The sequence below is a fragment of the Trachurus japonicus genome, chromosome 13, assembly GCF_045865225.1.
Source record: "Trachurus japonicus isolate A0001 chromosome 13, Traja_1.0".
Classification (NCBI taxonomy): Eukaryota; Metazoa; Chordata; class Actinopteri; order Carangiformes; family Carangidae; genus Trachurus; species Trachurus japonicus.
The window spans coordinates 25,473,613-25,495,498 of NC_140919.1; positions in this window are offsets into that span (position 1 = coordinate 25,473,613).

Here is a 21,886-nt window from a genome sequence, read left to right on the forward strand (position 1 = left end):
ACAGGTGAACAAACACACCCCTATACCTGAGTGGGAGGTCACCTGACCAGTCATGTGATACAATTGCTCTTACAGTATAAGTAAGCACGTACAATATTCTGAAAAATATAAAGTACAAAGATATATAAACAGTCCAATGAATATTTCCAAGTCTATCAATCATAAATACACTTGAGTTGAACAAATTTCCCCTGTGGGACAATAAAGTTTTTTCTATTCTATTCTATTCTATTCTATAGTGTATTTATGATTGATTATGTGCACACACATATTATACAAAAAAGGAATATGTGCACTTGCATGCTACAGAAATAGGCGTCTCAATGGATCAAATCAGGTGATAAACAGCTACTAGTATAGAAAAGGTCCAACAGGAGTCACCGAAGTAATAGGAAAATATGTAAACAAAAATCTCACAGCAGTGACAAATGGACAATAAGACCATAAACCGGGAGAATGTGTTCCACCATTCTTTCATAAGCCTAACAAAGAGGTCATCTCTGATCACTCACATGCTGGAGCTAGTGTCCAAAATATGATACTATTTTAAGATATAGTAGTTGCATTTGATTATCTTCCTGGATGGAAAATGCCTCATGGGCTAAGGAGGCTGCTTCTTGGGAGATAGACAGGATTTTTTTTTTTACTTTTTTTGCTGCAAGGCTGATGATGATAATGATGTACTATTTTTATTTAAATTTGTGATTGTTACATTGTCATGGTTACCTTCTAACAAACGAGGAGATACAGTGAGAACACGGGTGAGAGGATGTGTGAAAAAGAAAGAGAACAAGACAGAGAGCAACACCAGCAGCTGTCTCTGTAGATCTCCTAAAAACTCCTCATCTCACACACTCACACACAGGCACGTGCTTTCCCCTTCCTTCCATCCCTCTCTTTCACCCTCTCACAGACACACACAAATAGATACACATAGGCAAAGTGACATCCATCATTTCACGGTCACCATGTTACCATGGTGCCCCCGGCAATAAGAAACAGGGAGCAAGTCAGTTTAGGAGGCTGAACCGTGACAACAGACACGTACCACAACGCACAAGCACACAGCCGTCGCACACCATATTTCTCTGGGCGACACACACACACACACACACACACACACACACACACACACACATCCTCTCTCTCCTCTTTGCTGCTTCTTCGCACTCCTCTTTCTGCTGATCTATGCAGGCCACACCCTCTAATGTTCCCTCAAAGCTCCACTGCTCTCTGCTGCACACTAAAATTTACATACTGCACTTACTGCCCACTGCTTACTGACCTCATTTCTGCATCCTACTCCAGCAGCAGGTGTCTCTCCCTGCCTGCTACATCTGTAAATTGAACACCTGTGGCTGAGTTCTTCCATTGCTGACCCTCAGGACCAGAATAAGAGCTATGTTGATGGTAATGATGATGATGTTGGTGATGATGATAACTCCATCTTTATGCCCATCGTGACAACAGAGTATGTATCCATCCATATAATGCTGAACTTTTGCCCCCGTCTCTATTTAACTGCTGCCCTGCTTGTGTGTTTGCTTTACCCCCATTCAGAGACATTGCAGTAGCTGGGTGAACTGTTTATGGTATAAATGGATAATAATTCTCAGCATTTAGCCTGAATTAGAAGTGGACAGAGGACTTGCAGCCATGCCACTCTGGGATTTCTGAAGTTAAAGGTTATATAAATGTTTCATTACACTGACTGCAGTAGCATGGGTCCACCCCAAGAAAAAAAAAAAAAAAAACTCCCAGTGGTGCTAACACTTAAAACTGAATGTTCAAGGTTAGGATGGAGTCAGATAGATGCAGAAATACACACAGTGAAAATACAGTGCAGCATGTGTGGAATCAGACCATACACCATCTGACCTTGGACAAGCCCACTCAGACCTCAGGCACTTATGAAAGGTACTTACTGTTCATGGCCGGCTGTAAATGTACAATTGATTGTGTCATGTAAAGTTTAAACACTGTCATTTAGAATCAATCATGTCAAGCCTTCACACTGAAAGGTATCCATATTTTCTGTTACTCAAGTCTGTACACAGTTATTGCAGAGCTACTGCATGAGGCAAATGCCATGAAGATAGAGTCATTTTATTCTGTTTTTTTTCTCCCATTATTGTTTGTATGTGAAAGATGCATGCTACTTTTTGCGTGCATCTGTGTGTTAGCGTGGGAGGTATGTATTATGGTGTATGTTAATTTTGGAGCGTACTGTGAAAAATAATCTGATGGAGATGGATTAATAGATAAATGGATGTTGAGTGAGTAGGCTAGTTAGTGTGTGAGGTGTGTGCTATGTGTTTCTCTTGGCGTGGAGAATAATCTAATGGAGCGATGGGATGGAGGTGTGAACGAGAGGGATAATGTAATAGAAAGAAAATGATGGATGCTAAATCTCCACATTGATTGTCTTACTGCTTTTGTTCTGCTCCTGTGCAGAACATTAAGATGAAAGCGAGTATCATATTTACAGTATTTATAGTAAAAGATGCAAATCGGGTCATCCAGATTTTACAATTAGATAACAAGGAAGATCCAATCACAGTAAAGTAACTGTCACTAGGCGCTACAGGCCTTCAAGCTTTGGATTCCTCCACATGTTCAAGTGATGGGAATTCGCTTCACCCCAAAAAACAAGAGCTAAATTGTCAGAAAGAAACATTTTGTTGCAAGGTCTACTTAAAGATCCCATGTGATATGAAAAACACATTTTTTTTGGTCTCTACATATATAAACTGGTCCTCCCTGAGCCTACCAACTCCTAGAATGAAGGTCCTGCATCGACTCTGCAGCCCACCCACTGGTAAAACGGCGCTAATACAGGCTGCTCAGACTCAGCTCCTGTGGTGACGTAACGACAGGAGTGAGGCCGGCCCCCTCTGCAGGAGAACACTCCTACCACATCTGTTTCTATGGCTGCACAGCAAGAAACTCCTCCTGAGCTAAGTTGATGAAATGCCGACCAATTTTAAGTCAGAAAGTGGTAATAATCAGTCGAAACTGTCAAGCAGGTAACATCACTCTTGATTTCATTGTCTGAACACAAGAAAAATATAACTAATATATTTGAGAAGACAAAATGAACATAATTAAAGCAGAACTATGCAGGATTTGGGCTGTAATTATTGTGGCTCAGAGTCACTGTGATGGTTGAGTGACCTGTTATGAAGTGAATGGGGTCTAGGCCAATGCGCTCACCCCCCCCACTGGCTGAAAACCGCACTTGCAAGATCAGTCGTCCGTCTCGGTGTTACAAATCTCGTCAATGGATAGAAGTATCGCGAGAAACTGCCTTACGGCAGTACGAGATAAGAACGTAGATGACGTCATGCATGTCCCGAATCGTGATTGGTTTGAGTTCGGAAAGTCGGAGGAAACCATGGAAACATGAAATGTTTACTGATGAAGTTCAGCTTGTGGCTAACGGGGAGCTAATGCTAACACAGATACACACACCATGGGTCTTTTATAAGATAATGTAATACATCATGACACACACACACACACCTTCGCGTTTTGGAACCTTTATTCCTGTGTGTGTATGTCTGTGTCTTTGTGCCTGTGTGTGGCTGTATTAGCGTTAGCGCCGTGTTAGCGTTAGCTCCGTGTTAGCATAGCGTTAGCTCGGTGTTAGCGTTAGCTCCGTGTTAGCATTAGCTCCGTGTTAGCGTTAGCTCGGTGTTAGCAGGGCTTAGCAAACAGCAGTAAACACAAGCACGTGTAGGGGGGGTGGAGGAGGTGGCGGCGGCGAGTTTTTTTTTTTTTTTACGACAGTGACATGTGCCTACCAGAACTGTGGGGGAGCTCCGGAGAGGGAAAAAAAGAGAAACCAACGAAGGAGCGAGCTATTTCCGGCCGACCTGCATAGTTCTGCTTTAATCTAAGTGGTAATAATCTTTGCCGTGTACAGGAACCATGTTATTTAACAAAATAAAATGTATTGGAGACTGATCGGTCAACACGTTCTCACTCCCAGTGCGTCAACAGCCTGACGAACGGTCACCGTCCCTCATCGTCACATGCCTGACTCATTAGGTGCCCGTTTTTCGTCAGGTTTTGATGCGGTCGGCTTTCAGTTGATTCCAATGCAATCCCCTTCGCGGCGATATGTGACGCTCAGAGCAAGTGATCCAGCAGCCGACCCGGCTGCGGCACTGAAAGACGCTGTGAGCAGAGGAAAACTTTTTTTTTTTTTTTTTTAACTTTTCCTTAAAGCTTTATTGAACCTGATGCTGCTATTTCGGCTTTTCTGACTCAGAGTCGGTCAGACTTAAAGCGTGAGAGACCCTCTTAGTCAGAAAAGCCGAAATAGACAAAACATATTTCCAAAAGTCGTACGGTTCTGATTTTGTAATACATGGTTCGAGGACCCAAGACGAACGCGTAGATGTGTGTTCGGTCCTGATCGAGCCATTACTTTTCGAGAGGCGGGGCTTCAAACAGCCGCATTCCTCTGTATCCTTGAGGCCGCCGTTTCCATAGAAACCGACCAAATCACTTGAAACTTGGCCTGTGGACTCATGGTGAGGCCCTTATCCATCACCCCGAGACCCAACTCTGTGGGAGCATAGGAAAGCAAGTGGCCCCCCGGGGCCCCTAGAGCAACGGGACCAAAATATTCTGATAGAGGACTCTCTGATATACAACATATTTACATTTCATGATGATAACTTAAAGCATGTGTGTTTTGTCAGGAAAAAGCAGGAATGGCTGGATTCACTTTGATGTTTGACCCCTGTGACCTTTGACACTTATAATTGGCTTTATGCACAGCTCCCCTACTTCCTGATCGTAAACGAGCTCCTTTATTTCCTGTCTTACATTATTGGACAAACTGATTAATCCGGGTGTGTCTGACCATTGTTAAGAGGTCGTCAGACACACCTGATTAATTAGTTTGTCCAATGTAAAACAGGAAGTAGAGCGCTGGCTAAAGTTTAGGAAGTAGTGGAGCTGTGCATAAAAATTACTACAGTGGATGGGTAGCCCCTGGTGAACTTATTTACAATTTAGCCTCTTTGATCTTAGCGTTTGTGAGCTGTTGACAAAAAGACTTGTAAATTTGAACTCAAATCTGCCAAAAACGTTCCTTTTGAACCTTCCAAAGGTCAGAGAGTCAGGACATCCTAGGAGGGAGGAGGGGGGAATGTGGGGGGAGGGAAAGGTTGTTTTCTGGAATAAAAAAATATATAGTTAACTTGAATAATTTGGACTTTGTTCAAAAAGATCTTTCTAACTGTTTTGATTCCTCTGTTTATTCACATTTTGTTGAATTAAATCAACATGGCTTAATTTTAACTCCTTGTGATCACACTCAGCAGGCCTGACACACTTTAAGGTGTTGTCATTGCGTTGTAGACACATGGGGCCCTATTTTCCTGGCGCAACTCAGGGGGGCGCAGCGAGGCGAGCCCTGACGCAGCTGGCGAAGTGGTATTTTCCTCCAGTGCAACAAGGTGCGCAGCGGATTCGGTAAATTGACAGACTGCTGTGCGCTGAGATGGGAGTGGTCGCGCAGCAGGGGGAGGTGTCGACAGATTCGCCGTGGCGCAGTGACAATTTGTTGCCGATAGGCCGCGCGGAGAGTGCGCCGAAAGCTCGCCAGCTCCAACCTGGTCTAATCTCAGCGCAAGGCGAAGCCAGCGGACTGGTATTTTGACTGCCCAGCGCGCAGTGCGTACACGTCACCAAGACCCCACAGGCAGATTTCCACAGTTCCAGGCACATTTAAATGCAATTAACAACAATAATAATAATAATCATCATCACAATAACCCCTATTTATTGTATCTGAATCAGCACATACACCTATATCTATATAGATTGTCCCGTCACACTGATGGCAGATCAAAGGCTTGCGTAATGGAAACTCAGCCTGACTGAATTAACACAGATGAAACCAGGGAGGGACTGAGACAGCCGTGGATGTCCCAAGAGCAGGTGTTGACACTACACACTGTGCCGTTGCAGATTATCAGCTATTTATTTATTTATTTACTTATTGATTTATTAGGGGCCAGCGCCGCATCGTCACGCGACCATAACAAATAAAACTGAAATGCCTCCGTTACGCACAGCTGTTTGTTTATGTTGTGATCTGTGCACACGTGTTTAAATATAGGTTAGATAGATAGATAGACCTGCTCCCTCCTCCTCCCTCCTCCCTCCCAGACTACTTTTGCATCATCAGCCCGTGAGGTCTGTTCGCGCGACCAGACACTGCCAGCTTGGACCGGACCAGAACATCAGTTTCCTCCCGTCTCACTTGCTCTGACAGATTGAGAGCTGTTGCCCAGTAAAAAAAAACAAAAAACAAAACACACACACCCCTTTTCCATTAATAAAGACACTCATATTTAGTAACCTATATTTAAACACGTGTGCACAGATCACAACATAAACAAACAGCTGTGCGTAACGGAAGCATCACGGAGCATCTCTCTTTTTCTTTTTTCTTTAGAATTTACCTGAGATGGAGATGTTAATATCTGCTCACTATGATGCCAGGCTGATTGTGGTTTGCTGTGAGAGATGATAGTTTATTTGTTTTCAGTTTTATTTGTTATGGTCGCGTGACGATGCGGCTCAATAAATCAATAAGTAAATACATAAATATAGCAGATAATCGTGTAGTGTCAACACAGCAGTAATCCATCCTCATCTTTCATCTGTGCAGCCTTTGATCTGTCATCAGTGTGACGGGACAATCGATATAGATGTGCTGAATGTCTATGCTGTAATCTGTAGGTGCTGATTCAAATCTTCTCTTCCACGGTGAAATCAAACGTCCGCCTTGCGCGCGCGGCGGATTTAAAGGCGAGGAGAGGAGCTCATTTGATTGGTGAAGATCTGACTCGGCTGTGTCAAACCCACTCCACGCCTTCTCTCCTCCCTCTATGCCATTTGCACCGGTGGGAGGGAAGTAGGCGGGATGCGCTCCGCTGCGTTTCGAAGGAAAATTGCAATTTGCTCCTGACCACTCCCCGTTGGCGAAGCGAAGGCGAGGCGCAGGCCTGATCCGCTCCGCCTGCACCTAGTTCACGAAAATAGAGCCCTTCGAGTGGCGCTGTTGTGTCTAGCGCTGGCGCCGAAGGTATTGACGTCATATCCTATCTATGATTGATAAATGAATGATCATAATTTAATATACACAAGTCTACAAGTTTTTACTACGTTTTGTTTGATTAAGCATCAATGAGCCGCGTAATATAAAGATACCAGGGTGAAATTAATGAGTTTATAGTTTCAGTCAGTGGAAGCTGTCCGTCCGTCGGTGAATTAGGTCCGGGCTGTAATATGAATACTGTCAGTTGAGGTCACATTGCATTTTACATTTCTTAGAAGGGTTTAATAGTGTAGCAGTTAACTCATCACGGCCGATCGGCCTAAAGGATTTTGACTCCGAAAGGAGTATTTGATAATTTTATTTGATTGGACGGAACAAAATTATAGGACAGAGTCCAGGATTTGTTTACCAATGAAAAGCCGCCATAAAGATTCGGAGAATCTAACCCACTTATTTATTGATTGAGTGATTATTCTGCACCAACACCATGATCACTATATAAATAAATAAATTATAACAGAAATTACGCCCTTGCCGTCAGACACAGCAGCATCAGGTTCAATAAAGCTTTAAGGGGGAAAAGTTATCCAATGGGACTGACGCTCACTGCGTCTTTCCATGCCGCGGCCGGTCGGCTGCTGGATCACTTGCTCTGAGCGTCACATATGGCTGCGAAGGGGATTGCATTGGAATCAACTGAAAGCCGAGCGCGTCAAAACCTGACGAAAAACGGGCACCTAATGAGTCAGGCATGTGATGATGAGGGACGGTGACCGTTCGTCAGGCTGTTGACGCACTGGGAGTGAGAACGTGTTGGATCGGTTCATTGAAAAACATTTATTTACATAAATGTGGGGACTTCAGTACATAGCCCAGAGGCAGTCCTGCTCACTTTTCATTCAAACAAACTAATGCGACTGCCACAGTTGTTAGATTTCATCAATGAGATCAACATTAATCTCCTAAAAAGAAGTATCAATCTAGTTTTACACTATATGTAAGAAGTAACACCCATAGTGTTATTCACATTCATCACTGAAGAGTTAAGAAATAACTTTTCCAGTGTTAAACCTACTTACCACTATGTTGATTAAGAAAATACTCCAAAGTGTGTTGATTTTGAAGTGACTCCTACCAGTGTTACATAATGATCTACTTGTAAAGTCCCAGTGATATGACACAAAACTTAATGTTTGCAGGGGGGGAAACACACACAATTGGTGTAGCTTGTCATGGTGGGATTTTGTTATATTAACTCATTTAACTTGACAGAAAAAACAACAGTTTTAAATCTCATTCTTTATTTGCATTATTCCAAGTGTACTGTACATACACACATACTCTGGTATCTCAAGGTTTTTTTAATTATTATTTATTTTTATTTTTTTTACTTCAGCCCTCAGCTTTCAGAGCACTGATTCAAGGTCTCAACCCCTTTGTATCGAATAGCTCTAATTGCACACAACGGGGGAAAATGAGCATGGCATGGGAAACAAGGAGTGTGGGAAAGAAGGGTGAAGAGTGAGAAATGAGGGACATAGTGAAAGACAAGACCTTGGCAAAAAATAATTCTGCTTAAGTCTGTGAAAAGATTTACCGTATATGTGCTAATGCAGTGAGATATTCAATTACAGAGCCCCTGTTACAGCCTTGCACACACAGGACAGACAAATATTGTCTGTTATGATCATCTTTTTTTCCTTCAAAACCATATGTAATTATACCCATGGGACATTCATTCAGAAAGCACTGTTATACTGTATATAACTCACTTTATCCTTGAGTGACATAGGCTAGTTGGGCAGCATTTCAACTGACAAAAGCAACAAAACAGCAACACAATTCTGTCCAAATTCAAAAGTTCAAGCTAATTTTCCAAACACTGATAAAATCAAATATTAATGAGAGCATGCTTTCATTCACTTTTGGTATGCAAATGTGCCCAAGTAGATGTGGCAATGTTACATAACCAGTGAGAAAGCAGTGTAACAGAATCCATTACAGATCCAGTACTATGCAGATAAAGGATTGGGGTGTATTTGGTAACACCTCAAACCTGTTGGCATGTTGTGGTGTAGTGATTGGCTGTTATTTATGTGACTGCTAAGACACCCCCACACCCCCCACCCTCATGTTCTTTTTTATTTTTTGAGGTTTCTATCCAAATCAAGCAGCAGCATGACACACAGAATAATCCAAGGCAAACAGTTGCCTTGGATTATTCTTTTCTTTTACCTAAACCAGCTGTAGTTTTCTTGTGGAATCACACAATCATCGCAATCATATGCACAAGCACTGAAGTTGTTCAAAGCTGCTCGGCTATTCATCCGTTACTATAATGCTGTGTAGATAATCTATGCCAAATAAACCTCAACTGGTGTAGCCATTGTTAAAGCTCCTTTTACAAGTTTGAACAATTGTTGAGAGTGATACAATGCTTGTACTTTGAATGGAGCTAATGCAATATCAGTACTGAATACTCAAAGGATGAGAAAATAGGTTGCTAGCATTTTTTTTGTCTTCTTTTCTTCTTGACTATCTCTGCTTTATCAACTTTCCAGCCATTTGTCACAGTTTTGGAGCTCTGTGGAAAAAACTTAATTCATCATTATTATTGCGACAAATATTGCTTGTACCTAGAAAAACCATAACATCACAAAAGATGTAAAACAGGTTTATTTGCATTGTGAATCTTGTAGAATATAAGCAATAATTCAGAGTTACATTGCTTGCCAACAGAATACAATGACCAAGCTGTTTTACACACACACACACACACACACACACACACACACACACACACACACACAGGTCATCCATCTAAAGCATCTAAATTTTCCACCCATATGCTGGAGTGCAGTTTGTATTGAAACAAACAGCCAGTGCTAATGTTGCCATCTGGTAGAACACACAATCGGGTCCAACACAGGACTCTGGTGCACAGTATCAACAAAACTACCACAACACTGCGGGTCACAATGACGACTGCTGAAAATGCACAGGCCCGCATTTGAACTGAAGAAAGTTAATGAAATAATAACAAAATACATCAAGACTTGTAAATCTGATGGGTGTCAGATTATGAAAAATATGAATGTCTCATTCCATTAACAAATGAATGTCTAATGCGGTGTACAATTTACAGACTGTCACCGTCCTATTAAGTCGCTGTTGTCAATCACACAAAAGCATATTAAAATGGGACCTGAAGAAAGACGGATTTTCCTCACTACATCAATTATGCCGTCACGGAGCAGCCAGTGAGAAATTCCTGTACATCAAGCAGTGACTGTTATGAGGATATTTCCACAACAGATTTGAGCTGCTGTGACATACAATACATGAGTTTATTGAATCATGCCATTTGTTAATCCTTCTTCTCCATCCCTCCTCTATCCCCTTATCCCCATACCTCCTTTTCACCCCTCTCAGTGTGCCCAGCTGTGGTCAGCCAAAACATTATTCTTATTAGAAGCGAGGTTATTTGTTTGCTCCAATAATTTATTTATTTTCCTCACACAGTTTGTTTTCTATCTAGAAGGCTCAATAAAACAACCTCTGATCGATACAAGCCTGCTGCGACTGCTGAATCTCTCTCTCTCTCCGTCTTTCCCAGTGGAACCTTGAATTCATCTCTGACCCTCAGCCAAAACCTCTGCGATAAACCCACACACAACACACACAAGTCCTCTCTAATGCACACATTAAAATGCAATCTCTCACAGTTTCCCATACATACACACATAAACACACACACACACAGGTTTGCTCCAGTTGACACAGCGATGATACGCCAACTGGCTGATTACCGACAGGCCCCTCTGTGCAAATATTTACCAGATCCCTGAATAACTGACAAAATAAAACATAAGCAGGGAATAAATTAAGAACAGGAAAACACTGATCGCAACCTGAGAGAGGAAGATATCTACCCGTGGTAAATATCCGATAAGAGGAGGGAGTAGAAGGGAAACAGTTGGCGCAATGGGGCGAGATGAAATAACAAGCAATGAGAAGGAGAGATTGAAGAAGATAAGGATGAGAGAAGGGAAGTGAAATGGACAGAGGGATGAGCCAAAAGGAGGAGAAGAGAGGAAATGAAGATGCGAAGCTAAGACAAATCCCCTTCTTAATGTGCTAAGCTTTTCTTCATTAGGGAACAGCAACTGCATTTAGGGAGAAGACCAAAAAAAATGTCTTGATGTTTTGTACAATTTAGGTCACCTTAACTTCCTTATCCAAGGCAATTTTTACACACAAACCGCACAAGTAAATGGCAGAATATCTTGTTACATTGCTAAGACTTAATCTACTTAAAAGAATAGTTCACCCAAAATTCAAATTTCACTCATTATCTACTCACCCTCATGTCGACTAAGGGCTGGGAGAAGTTTCAGAGTCCTCCGTGCCTTCTCTGAGTTACAGGGGGGCTCGGCGCAGCACTGTCCATATGACTGTGGCGAACGGAGCTCACTTTTCTTCGTCCAAAAAGACACACCAAAAAACATCCAAATACCTCCATAGTGCTCGTCTGTAATGTCCCTCTTGTATTGAAGCCCCAACATGAGAAATTGTTCAGAAAAAAATTAAATAAGTCTATATTTTAAGCTTGTTTGTAGCAGAAGCTCCCGGCACTGCTCTTCCTGGTCCGTCCAAATCTCGATCAATACAAGAGGGACATTACAGACGAGCACTATGGAGGTATTTGGATGAAACTTCTCCCAACCCTTAGTCGACATGAGGGTGAGTAGATAATGAGTGAAATTTGAATTTTGGGTAAACTATTCCTTTAAGGAAACTAGAAGCCAGAGTGTCAGACAACTGTCATAAGGGACATGACATGAGACAAATGAAGAGAAACAGAGGTGGATGTGACATCACAAGGGTTGACATGGCATCTGACAGGCTTATGCTGCAACACAGAGGATGACACAGTGAGACAGTCTGACATTTGAGCAAGAGGCATGACAAGAGGAAGGTTCACCATGAAGTGGTCTGATTGGAACCACCACTGGGAGAAGATCGCAGCCACCCAGTTTGCTCACCGGAGGCCGGTACGCCGCAGCAGGCTCAGTCTTTGAGCCTGCTCTCTGATCATCACGGTCTAAACCTCAACTACTGTAGTGCTACCGCCTGCTATCTGCACTCATCTGAGCTGCTGCCACTAGCACATTGTCCTTCGGTTCTCCTTTACTGGCCACACCTGTTTTTACCTCCCCAGCCACCTTCGGATTCATCTGTACTCACCATGCCTCCACTCTCTTCACCATCCGGCTGCGACGGCTGTGCCCGCCTGAACCAGACCATCACCAAACTGGAAAAAGGATATCCTTCCTGTATCAGCTCCGAGAGGAGGAACACCTGCTGGACTCCCTGGTCACCGTGGGCCCCGCTGTCGCCACCAGAGAAGCTGCCGAGCTGGAGTCGACCATCCCGTGTCCCGACAACGCTGTTGCCTAGCCCCAGCCCTGAGACTGAGTAAGTAAGTAAACAAACGGTGCGGACATACAGGCTGCTGTTTAGTCGGCAGTAGTCGAGGCGGTGTGTTTCACTGCTTCCTTTCTCCCGACTGTGTCCTACAAGAGGCGACGTAGTCGTTGGATAAAGGCCGTCGGCCATCGGCTCGCGTCGGGGCGGTGTGTGCGGGCCTTTAGTCCCGAGCTGGCTCCACTCCGTGGGTTGCTGCTGGGAAAGGCAACCATGGTGGAAAGCTCTTCTCCCAGGGCCAGGCACATCCACCACGGGAGCTCCAGCTGTCCAACAAGTTCTCCATCCTAGATGAGAAGGACTTCCCTCCACTCAGCAGGGAACACACACCATCATCTCTGGCCTCTGACAGGTCACCTTCTCGGATCTCCACTTCTTCATCCATCACTGACTGTCGCTTTCAACCACAAATTCAACCTGCTTGTCCTGGCAACAAGGGTTTTTCAGCAGAGATGTCGAAACAACAAATGAACAATAAATCTGTAATGGGGTAATAAAGCAATCACAACAAGCGCACTTTTCAAAGCTGATCAACGGCAACCAGAACAATCCAAAAATCCTTTTTTCTGCAATAGGAACCCTGTTTTTTAATAACTCAAGCAACATTTCTTCCTACTCAAGATGTGAAGAATTTGCAGCCCATTTTAAAACCAAAATAGATACCATGAGGACAGTCAGTACGTTTACATGACACTTGAAAAAACCGAATTATTGCCTTAATCCGACTATAACTGGACAACTGAAGTGCATGTAAACACCTTAGTCCGACTGAAATCGGAGTTGGAGAACTCCGATTAAGACACCCAGATAATGCGATTGGAATTCGATTTTCTCCGTCATGTATACACCTTAGTCGGAGTATAACTGGACAATGCATGTGCGCATGCTCCACAACAGTAGAGACGGCACCAAGTGGAGCAGAGAAGCCGCCCGTCAGCGCCAATTCAATGCATTTCACACAGCGCGACCAGCAAGAGTGTTTTATTAAAAAAAAAAAAAAAAGAGAGAGAGAGAGAGGAAAAAAGGAAGCCCGTGTATCCTATTCTCAGCGCGAATCCGTCCCAGACTGGCGCGTCTGGTCAGGAACTGCAGTTGAGAATTTATTATTAAGTTTACTACGTTGTTTATATTCAGTTTTTTACGAGGTGACAGAAAAGTCAACAGGACAGGAGGCGTATTAACCCGCTGAAGCAACGGGTGACGCCGCATGAGGGGGCGGACCCCGTCAGTTATTCGGTTTTCTCAGTTGCATGTTAGGCTAGTGACAAACTGTCAAAAAGGGCTTTAGTTTTTGAGATACCCCTACCGGAGGTAGAACAAAACCTATCAATGTTTTTCCTCATCTCCAAGGTCTCCCATATATGAAATTGATTCTTAGGTTAAAATATTTTACTGCAAACATTGTTAAATTGATACATATTGTCATACACCCCAAACTTAAAAAAGAACAAAAATACAGGCTGGCCGTATGGGAGTTAAGACACATAAACTCATGTAGATTAATAACACAAGCTCTGACAGCTTTGAAACTTGACATAATTGTGGCCAGGAAGTTCCTTTACCTATTAGAAAAAACTGGATGTGAATATCTTGATGTGTGTAACATATAGAGACCTATAAACACTTGCCTTAAATAAGCGGACATGCAAAAAAAGAATATCTATGCAGAATATTCTCATTTACTTTGTAGTTGCTCAGCCAGGGATTGTCATAGAAACACATATGATGGCTTGTTTGAAAGATGGAGTACAGAATCCAGTGATACCAAATATGTGAATATAGCATGCATAGTCAGCATAATACATCACCAAATGTATGAGGTGTCCCAAATGAAAGAAAGTGAAACATTAACATAATCAAGTCTCCACAGCCCATTATCAATGGTGACAAGAATGTTGACCAGTTCAGTCTTACTACAACCTAAGTAAGTAACTTTGGGTAAGTGCTACTCTTTTTTATAATACATTAAATAATAGCATATTTCATGATGACACATTATATAGTTCATATGGAAACAAATATCCAGTAGAATCAGTTTAAATTGAAATAGAACACCTTAAATATATACTGTATACACCCACTTGAATTTATTTTTGGTCAAGACATTACTGCATAATGGAAAATAATAGTGTTAGTGTTGTGTATTTCCCTAATAACGCACAGGACGCAGTGACTCTTACTGCACATGGCACCTTTACTCAGCTCGTGCAAAACCGGAACTTCACATACATATCCCAGCATTCCTTGGTACACTGATAACAACGGCACAACGGTCACACAGAATACAAAACTCAAAATCTGATACATCACACCACCCCCCCCCCCCCCTTTTTAAATGAAAGTGCACTTTTGTTACACCATGACTTAAAATGTCAGTGCCTTGTATTACCATACAAACTCATACAAATGTCTCTAAGTTAATTTAACAAACTCCCTTGTCTTGCTTTTTTTTTTTTTTTTTTAATTCTGTACCTTTTTAAGCTAGGCATAATAACAAACCTATACTGAACTGAAAACAGTAGTTACATTATTATTATATTGACCAACTTAGTCCAAGTATCAACCTGCTTGTAAAGAACAATCAATCTGCACATTAACGGTCATAGCGCTCAGGCAGCTTCCTTTCTCTGGCTGAGTGGCGCAGCATTGGAGATGCTGCTGGCACCTCTGCACTGTCCATATGCAGAAGATCAGCACCGGCAGACACGTTGTCTTGGAGCACACTTGGCTGGGTGGACGTGTCAGTATTAGAGGTTGTACAGTCAGTATCCAAAATGAGTCCATCAGTTGTGACATGGGATCTCAACTGATCCCCATGTCTCCTGTATGTTATGTCTGTGTCTGTCTCTTGCACTTTGTAGGACACTGGTCCTGTTTGGTGCTCTATCACTCCAGGAATCCACTTCTCCCCCCCCCTTGCCGTATTTTGCAAAGAGAAAGATCTGCTCACTGCCCGCTGGTCATGATAGAACTTCTGCATGTACTGCTTTTTGCGAACTGTGACTGCAGTGTCAGAATGCATCAGGTCCAGGCGAGTTTGCATATGTCTGTTTAGGACCAAGTCCGCAGGCGACTGACCAGTGGTGCAGTTTGGGGTACAGCAATACTGCATCAGAAACACAGAGATCTTGTCCTCAATGTCGAGTGTAGTCTGAGAAAGCTTCTTAATTCCACTCTTAAATGTCTGCACATATCGCTCTGCGAGACCATTAGTAGCAGGATGGCCTGGGGTGCTTGTAGAGTGCAGAATTCCATTCTGATGCATGAAGTTCTTGAACTCTGCAGACGTGAACTGCGTTCCGTTGTCAGTTACAACATGCTCCGGATGACCATATGCTGCGAACAGTCTCCTTAGTCTTGTGATGGGGTGCTGGGCATTCTGAATACTTCTAGCCACTTGGAGTAGGCATCTACGACAATCATGAAGGTGTGACCTACAGTAAGAAGGGGCCTGCAAAGTCCACGTGTAATCTTTTCCAGCTCTGGCCTGGAAACTCCCAAGGATGTAAAGGCACCTGCCGAGGCATACGTTGTTCCATCTGGCAAGATTCACAGGCTTTGCAGACCTGCTCTACATCCGTGTCAATCTTAGGCCACCATACATATTTGCGTGCCAGAGCTTTTCACAACCCCTTGATGACCAGAATGCAACTCTTTCAACACAACTTTTCTGAGCTTCTCAGACAAAACCACCCTGGTGCACCAGAGTACACATCCACGTTCAGCTGACAGTTCATATCTGCGTGTGTGGAAGGGTTTCAGACTATTGTCCACATCATCAGGCCAACCATTCGTAATGTATTTCAGAACCTTGGCTAGCACACTGTCTGTGCATGTGGCACGTGCAACTTGATCAGCATCCACTGGCACTTGCATCAAATGTTCAGTTCATAGAACATGCATGAATGTTCTGCGCTATGGCTTCAGTCCCTACATCGCTTGTGTCAGGTAAAGGAACCCTTGCCAGTCCGTGTGCATTGCTGTGTTTTTCTGAAGCACAGTACTCAATGCAATAGTCATAAGCAGAGAGGATGATTGCCCATCTTTGAATCCAGGCAGCAGCCATGGTGGGCAGGCTTTTGTGTTCTCCAAAAAGAGTCAGCAAAAGCTTATGATCAGTGACAAGCTTGAATTCCCTTCCCCATGAATGTTGATGGAACTTTTTGACTCCAAAAATCAATGCCAGTCCTTCTATTTCAATCTGAGAATATTTGTTCTCAGCAGGGGATAGCGTCCGTGACGCCTAAGCAATGGGACGGGTTTCTCCTGTTGGCCTCTCATGCTGAATGACAGCTCCTATACCATAAGCTGAGGAGTCAGAAGCCAGAGTGAGGGGTAGGTTAGAATCATAGTGCAGGAAAATCTTGTCACTTGTTAGCAACTTCTTGCACTACTCAAAAGCCTTTTGCTCTGGTTTCTTCCACACCCATGCCCCGTCATACTTTAACAGCCTATGGAGTGGAGCTAGTACAGTGCTTTGGTTATTCATAAATCGTCATATTAATTCACTAACCCCAAAAATGCTCTCAGCTCTTTCACACAGGATGGTGCTGGTGCGTCCTGGATTGCTTTTATCTTGTCTGAAGATGGATGAATGCCATGGCTGTTCAAAACTTGTCCCAAGTATTCAATCTGCATTTACCAAACTCGCATTTGGTTTTCTTGACTCTCAAGCCTCTCTCTTGGAGTCTCTGTAGCACCTTTTGCAGCTTTTGCAGATGATCTTGTTCAGTTTTTCCTGTAACTAACAAATCATCCCAATAGACAACAACATCCAGATCTTTCATTAGATTTTCCATAATCCTTTGGAAAATGGAAGGTGCTGAACCAACACCAAACGCCAGTCTATTGTACACAAATAACCCTCGATGTGTATTGATGGTCAGTAGTTTCTTTGTCTCATCCTCTAGAAGGACCTGCTGATATGGAAGGACCTGCTGATATGGTGAGGCAAGATCGATCTTTGAAAACACAGTCCCGCCATCAGCTCCTCAATTCGGGGCAAGAGATAGGTCTCTGTGGTGGCAGCCTGATTTACTGTTAATTTATAATCGGCACACAGCCGAATTATGTTGTCTCTTTTCACTACAGGCACCACTGGCGCAGCCCACTCACCGTACCAGCCTTCTCGAGTCGATCTAATTCAGCATCCACTCTTGACTTCATGGCAAATGGCAATGGGCAGCTCTTACAAAATTTAGGGTCAACATCAGAATTATTTTCCATTATGCAGTAATGACTTGACTAAAAATAAATTCAAGTGGGCCTATTTTTGAGGTGTTCTATTTCAATTTAAACTGATTCTACTGGATATTTGTTTCCATATGAACTATATAAGGTGTCATCATGAAATATGCTATTATTTAATGTATTATAAAAAAGAGTAGCACTTACCCAAAGTTACTTGCTAAGGTTGCAGTAAGATTGAACTGGTCAACATTCTTGTCACCATTGATAATGGGCTGTGGAGACTTGATTATGTTAATGTTTCACTTTCTTTCATTTGGGACACCTCATACATTTGGTGATGTATTATGCTGACTATGCATGCTATATTCACATATTTGGTATCACTGGATTCTGCATAAATCCATCTTTCTAACAAGCCATCATATGTGTTTCTATGACAATCCCTGGCTGAGCAACTACAAAGTAAATGAGAATATTCTGCATAGATATTCTTTTTTTGCATGTCCGCTTATTTAAGGCAAGTGTTTATAGGTCTCTATATGTTACACACATCAAGATATTCACATCCAGTTTTTTCTAATAGGTAAAGGAACTTCCTGGCCACAATTATGTCAAGTTTCAAAGCTGTCAGAGCTTGTGTTATTAATCTACATGAGTTTATGTGTCTTAACTCCCATACGGCCAGCCTGTATTTTTGTTCTTTTTTAAGTTTGGGGTGTATTACAATATGTATCAATTTAACAATGTTTGCAGTAAAATATTTTAACCTAAGAATCCATTTCATATATGGGAGACCTTGGAGATGAGGAAAAACATTGTTAGGTTTTGTTCTCAATTTTTGGGGGGCATTGTCACTGGACTATGTATATTGAGACAAGGACAGAAGTCCGACTTGACGCCAAAATCGAATTTTGAGCACAGCTCGATTAAGCTCTGCATGTAAACGTACTGACTGTCAAACCTCTGATTTTAACAATGATGATCCTCTCTTTGCAGGTGGGGAAACACTGAACTCTGTCCTGTTTGATGCTGTAATGTTGTGAAAAGTGATTTCCCAACTTAAATCCACAACCTGTGTTTTAGACCCCATTCCCGTGTCCTTTTTTAAATCAGTTTCTAGGTTTTTAACAGATGACTTGCTCAGCATTATAAACTGCTCTCTACAGACGGGTGTTTTTCCAACCTCACTTATAACTGCAATAATCAAACCTCCTCTGAAGAGAAATAACATGGATCCTACAGTTTTCAGTAACTACCGACCCATATCAAATCTGCCATTTTTAATTAAGATTTTAGAAAAGCTTGTTTTTAATCAGCTAAATAAACTCTCATAATGTTTTAGAGAAATATCAATCTTGTCTCCGAGCCAAACACAGTACAGAGACGGCATTAACTAAAGTTGTTAATGACCTGAGGTGCAACATGGACACGAAGAAACTCTCTGTCCTTGTCTTACTGGACCTGAGTGCAGCATTCAACACAGATGACCACGCAATTCTGCTGCAGAGACTCCACACCCTGATTGGCCTCTCTGGTACTGTTTTTAACTGGTTTAAAGATTATCTTAGTATAAAATGTTTTATTAGTATCGATGAATGCTCTTCTGAGTGAGAACTATGATTTGAACTGTGGTGTCCCCCAAGACTCCATTTTAGCTCCAATGTCATCAGGAAACACGGCATCAATCCCCATAGCTATGCTGATGATACACAGCTTTAAATAGCCATGTCTCCCGATGACACTGGGCCAATAAAAGCCCTTTTAAAATGTGTTTTACACATTAAATCGTGGATGGCAATTAACTTCTTACAGCTCAACCAGGACAAAACAGAGGTACTTGTCATCGGTCCTGAAGCACAGAGAGAAACTCAGTTTTAAACTCAAATGTTCCTTGTTTTTATCATGTGAAGCACTTTGAGCTGCCGTGGGCATGACAAGTGCTATACAAATAAAGCCTGATTGATTGATTGATTGATTGATAAAGGGAATCTCGTGGCGTATCACTTCTCAGGAAAGGGGGCCATGAGCATGATTTGGGAGGCAGATGTAAGCAAGGGTGCAGCTAAGATGATGGATACCAAAAGATCTTCCTCCTGGGGAGATGAACCATGGAGGACAGATTTTTATTTTTTTTTTGGCCATTCCTCCATAATCACAAAGCCATATTTACACTTTGCTCCACACTACCCTCCCTCTGCTCTGCTGCTGCTGCACTTTAGGAGAAAGCAAGAGCCGGTCCGTGAATAGAAGAAAGATTACTTTAGATGGGAAACATTTCACCTTGCTTTAGTTTGGATGGAAATAAATAGTCACTGATGTGCTGAACTGACATGGGTGCACTAACCCAACAGTGCTGCCCTGCTCATCCACACAGCCTGATCAAGAAGCAATAGACTGAAAGCTTTTGTCCTAATCCAGGTCATCCATGTTACCTTGTACTTTTGCTAGTCAGCTCTACAAGCTGAAACACGAGCTCAGGGCTCTGCTTCCTCTAAAATATCAAAAAAAAAAAAGGTCAAATATGTACTGTTTGTGTTTACATTTCATTGACTAAAATGCGTTACAACACAACTTTGGGATCAGTTTGTTCAGAATCAGCTACTTATGTCCAGGTCAACTGATGTAATTTTCTTCCATAAATGTACAAATTTTATGAAAATGAGTTTCCCCTCTAAGAAAGACCAGCAGCCGACACTGGTCAGCTTTGACCAGCACATAATTCCACTTGCTCATATGATTATGATGCAATTTAATTGAAAACTCAATGAATGGTTTTTTCGTCTTTATTATCATTCTTAAATGGACCCAAACCAAACACAGCTTTTTCAAAGTGCTGCTGCACTTTGCACTAATTACATGCTATTTTCTTGAAGCACATAGAAGGTTTTTTTCACTCGCCTGCACCTCTTTGATATTTCGGAGGACTCACCAGAGTGGAGGAGGAGGAGGAGGAGGCACACTTTGGAGTTTGTCAAAGGAAAACCAGAGGTGCACTGCTTTATTATTTTATTCAAGATTGTTCATATTTGGCATCTTCTGACTTCTTGGACCTTTCTGCTGAGAGAGTGCACATTGCACACATCTGATATTTTTGTGACTTGAATTGAGAAAGGCACATCTGTGCAGAGGTAGTAAACACCATCCAAAGTTCTAAGGGGTTGCTCAAACAACATCTGAAATCCTCTTCTTCCACACCTTTCTGTTTTTTTTCTTTAAAGTTATGTCTTGGATGTTTTTGCCTTTTTCTTTTTTTTTTATCGTTTACAGGAGAAAGACAGAGGGTAGATGACAAGCAACAAAGGGCTGTGGGTCAGATTCAAACCCATGGCCAATACAGTTAGGACAAAGCCTCAAATTACAGGGCTGCATCTGTCATTTCCTGTACCTTTCATGCCTCGCTCATATTGTGATTGGTCAGGTGTACGGAGGTGAGAAAGCGTACAGAGTTTCGACTTCTGTCTCAAACACTCTACTTTGCTCATCACTCGACTTCCCAACTGGTGCAACACTATGGATGCCTTCAAGGAAAGATTGCCAAGTGTGGCCCTTTCGAACAGCTACAGCTGTTAACATGTTTGCCTCTAATGTGTTTTGACAGGACGTTGTATGAACAAGTGTGTTTGGAGCAGTGGCGGCTGCTGGTCTTTCAAAGATGGGAAGCTTTTTGACCCACATCACAAAATTGTCCATTTATTTATACAACCCCATCCCCCCCCGCCCCCCGACCTCATCTACAGTATGAATGAATGAACTAACGGAACTATGTTAAACTCGAAAAAGGAACTGTGAATTATTTTAAACCAAAACAAAGAAATGCTATAATTGTGTTTAATTTACAGTGTATGAAATGTACAATAAAAATAGGCAATATCGCCGAGGAAATACCAAGAAATGAGCTGCTGCTTGTCTCTCGACTTCACTTAGAAAATCCACAATGGGACTAAAGTTGACAATCCTCTCTGCCGGTGTGTTTCAAAATAGCTGTCAAACAAAAAGGGATTCAGCCTTTAGATAGTTCCTCCAATCATCATGCAGAGGCAAGCGTAAAGGCGAGTCCACTGCTCCATTCAGAGTGAGCATCCATGGCAGGGACAAAATCGCAGCATTTATCTAATGACTGTCTAGTTT